The 3873-nt window shown below is 38.9% G+C and overlaps 1 pseudogene; it reads left to right on the top strand.

Moving 5' to 3' along the window:
- The first annotated feature begins 1724 nt into the window (after positions 1-1724).
- On the top strand, positions 1725-2296 carry LOC132350536 (large ribosomal subunit protein uL11-like; annotated as a pseudogene).
- Positions 2297-3873: the final 1577 nt, after the last annotated feature.

The following is a 3873-nucleotide window of genomic DNA, read 5'->3' on the forward strand; positions in this document are numbered from 1 at the left end:
GGAAGAAGAAATCTGAAGGCTTGATTTCTGGTGGATTTTATGTCCTGCTTTGTAAACCCCTATCAATGATGTCATCAAATAATTGTTCAACTTGAAATATAGTGGAATACAATCCTCTATATACTGGGTAAAACACCCACATAAAAATTCAGAGTTGAAAAACTTAGATATCAATTAAAATATGGTATTGATTTAAAGTAACTGCTTAAGACTTAACAATCGTGTGTGAATCTGCCTGTCCCTTTAAAAAGAAAAGCAATTGCGTTCTGGTTGCTGAGCTCTCTTGGATTTATTTTATCTTAACAGCTGTTCCTAAAGTCGATGTTATTCAAATGAGGGTTTTCAAGCTCTTTGTTGTGTTTTTCACGACTTATAGTATATGCTATCAAACATAAAACTCAAATTTAGAATGGGGTAGGGGTGGGGACAATTAGAAATACTGGAGAAATAAAATAATATTGAAAAAAACCTCTAATTTTCATTTAACAAAGATAGGACTGTTGAACATGATCTGCCTGAAGCCCCAGACAGTAGCAAGGCAAAACCCCTGAACCTCTAAGCACCAAAAGTGGTTGATATATTTAGTAATTAGTGTATGTGTAGGGGGAGGGAATGTCTTAAATGGAAGTAATGGCACTTTCTGTGATTACAGAAGATGAGGAAAGAACACATCAAACATTTTTCTTGCCATTCCAAAGTAAGCATATTATAAATTTTGCCTAACAGAGGCTACCCTTTGACCTAGAAAGAATAACTACAACTCATACACCTTCTGTTCCATTTATTTTTGTTGCTTTTTTCTTTTTTCTTCTTTTTTTCAAGAGGCAGCATAGCTTGATCATTAAGCATGCAAGCTCTGGGCAAGGATCTTGGCTCTGCCCCATACTTGCTGTGGGTACTTATATTTTTCATTTAATTTACAAATTAAATGGGTTAGCTTTGCTAACAGCAAAGTATATATGGAATGTTAACTTATTTAGGAGTTAGCCATATATAACATTTTTAGTCATATGTAATCATTTCCTAGTATTAATGTTAATGATTTATTGAGTGATAATTATTTGTCCACCAGTGTTCTAAGTGCTTTACATATTAATTCATTTAATCCTCACAACAACCCTATGAGGTAGGTATCATTATTGCTTTTATTTCTAGACTAGGAATTAAGAAGGCAGAGGTTATTTTGCCCAAAAATACCCAGCTAGTAAATTGCAGAGTTAGGGTTTACAGAGCTCTTCTCTTAACCACCAGGTCATTCCCAGTCTATTTAGGACTGCCTTAATCTTTCTTGCTCTCCAATCATTTTTGTTCAAATGCCTGCCGATTAGTGAACAGAAATCTTCAAACTGGGATAACCACATTCTGCCCATGTACATGAAGACTCTGTAGTGCTACACAGCATGGATAGTTTTAAGGGGATCAATTCCACATTCTCAACTTTCATTTCTACACTTTCCTAAAACTTATCTGCCTGAGAACATGCTTGCAGCCTCTTTTCCATCCCTTTTTTACAATCGCCATTTTTCTGCTTAAAAAAAGAAAGTCATTCTTCTCACAAATTCCACGTCGTAGCATGGTGCATTCACCCCAGGTGCACAAAACATGGAAAATGAGAAGTCTGTGTTAGTGTTGAGAAAGGGAATGACTATGATGACTGGGGAACAAAAGTGTCACCTGCTAGCGCACTAAAAAATCTTTTAAATGGCTTTCATTCAGATTCGGCTTGAAGGAGGCCAAGGTGCAATTTTCTTCGGTCCTCTGAAACCCGGGTTTATCTGACACCAGCCACCTCACCATGTTGCCTAAGTTTGAGCCCAAGGGGATCAAATTTGTATACCTGAGGTGCACCAGTGGGGAAGTCTGTGCCACGTCTGCCCTGGCCCCCAAGATTGGCCCCCTGGGTCTGTCTCCAAAAGCAGTTGGTGATAACATTTCAAAGGCAACTGGGGATTGGAAGGGTCTGAGGACTACAGTGAAAATGACCATTCAGAACACACAGGCCCAGATTGAGGTGGTACCTTGTGTCTCAGTCCTGATCATCGAAGCCTTCAAGGAACAACCAAAAGACAGAAAGAAGCAGAAAAACATTAAGCACAGTGGAACATCACTTTTGATGAGATCGTCAACATTGCCCAGCAGATGAGACACCAGTCTTTAGCTAGAGCATACTCTGGGACCATTAAAGAGATCCTGGGGACTGCCAGGTCTGTGGTCTCTGATGTGGATTGCCGACATCCTCGTGACATCATAGATGAATGACAACAACAGTGGTGCGGTGGGATGCCCAGCTAGTTAAGAACTGCAAAGGAACATAATTCAATAAAGGGTCATTTGACAACCAATGGGAAGAAAAAATAGTTTAAATGAGACGTCATCACATGGTTTTTGGCATATAATTGAAAGGAGTTAAAGGAATTGAGTAACATGGCTACAGCAAAAACCTTACATTCCCATCTACTTATTTTCTGAACAAAATGCTTCAGCATTTATAAGAAACTTGTCAAACGCACAAATAGAATTGGGGTGGAACTCAATCTCACTCTATAATATTCATCCACAAATCCACTGGAAAAGAAAAAGTCCCCTCCATTTTGTTAACAGATGCATTTCCAATAAAATCTTATTTTTATGTTTAAAAATGGTTGTCAATTTGTAATATAGCCACTGTTTGATCAAGAGTGTACTACTAATAATTTTAGTAATAACTCCATCCAGAGACATAACTCCTAGGACCTTAGAGTTACCGGAAAGTAAAATTAGGTAAGTATGTAGTTGAAAAAATGATGTAATGATCAACACAAATTTTTCAGGCATGAAAATATGCAATAAGATAGCATTCTGGGGCTTCCCTGGTGGCTCAGTGGTTGAGAGTCTGCCTGCCAATGCAGGGCACACGGGTTCGAGCCCTGGTCTGGGAAGATCCCACATGCCGCGGAGCGACTAGGCCCGTGAGCCACAACTACTGAGCTTGCGCGTCTGGAGCCTGTGCTCCGCAACAAGAGAGGCCGCGATAGTGAGAGGCCCGCGCACCGCGATGAAGAGTGGTCCCCACTTGCCACAGCTGGAGAAAGCCCTCGCACAGAAACGAGGACCCAACACAGCCATAAATTAAAAAATTTAAAAAAAAAAATTAAAAAAAAAAAAAAAAGATAGCATTCTGTGGGAGAAATGGAAATATGAAAATGAAATGGAAATGAAAATATGAGTTCAAGAAGAAGGAACAATGTAACTTTTCTGGCTGTTAAAGAAGAGCTAGGTCACGTATATTTAAAATTAACAATGTTGGGTAAAACAGTACTGTGGGATTTAGATTCCTTGGGGTAACTTTTAAAAAGTGAGCTGACAGCTTTATTTTAAAATATGAATTGCATTCAGTACTCTGGAAATGATACTCTTTGCAAACTTATGTTGAAAAATTATAGGTGGCAACATAAAAATACGGGAAGGATGCAAGTTTTTCAGAATTCTTTCAGGGAGTTATGTGAGCAAAAAGTTTGAAGACCACTGATCTTGAAGCCCACAGAAGACCTCCCCAGGATACTTAAAATCTGGCTCAAGTAATCGTTAACACTACCACTTTACACAGTAAAAACACGGCTGCTGTGTAAAATAAAATGCCCTTGGTCACTGCCGTGTGCCCTGGATATTCAGCAAATGCTAACAAATGAGAACTGAATACATCACTTTGAGTTGACACAGGCACTTTTCCCTGTGCTATTCTAGCATCTCTACAGAGAGCTACTGTATGTAGCTATGTCCACACTGCGTGTGTTTCAGGAAAACAATAAAACAAAACACAGCTCTTAAGATAAACAAATGTGCCACAAGATTTTCCTGTGATTTCTCTGCAATATAAGCCTAGTCTATGAGGTC

The sequence above is a fragment of the Balaenoptera ricei genome, chromosome 1, assembly GCF_028023285.1.
Source record: "Balaenoptera ricei isolate mBalRic1 chromosome 1, mBalRic1.hap2, whole genome shotgun sequence".
In the NCBI taxonomy this organism is placed as follows: Eukaryota; Metazoa; Chordata; class Mammalia; order Artiodactyla; family Balaenopteridae; genus Balaenoptera; species Balaenoptera ricei.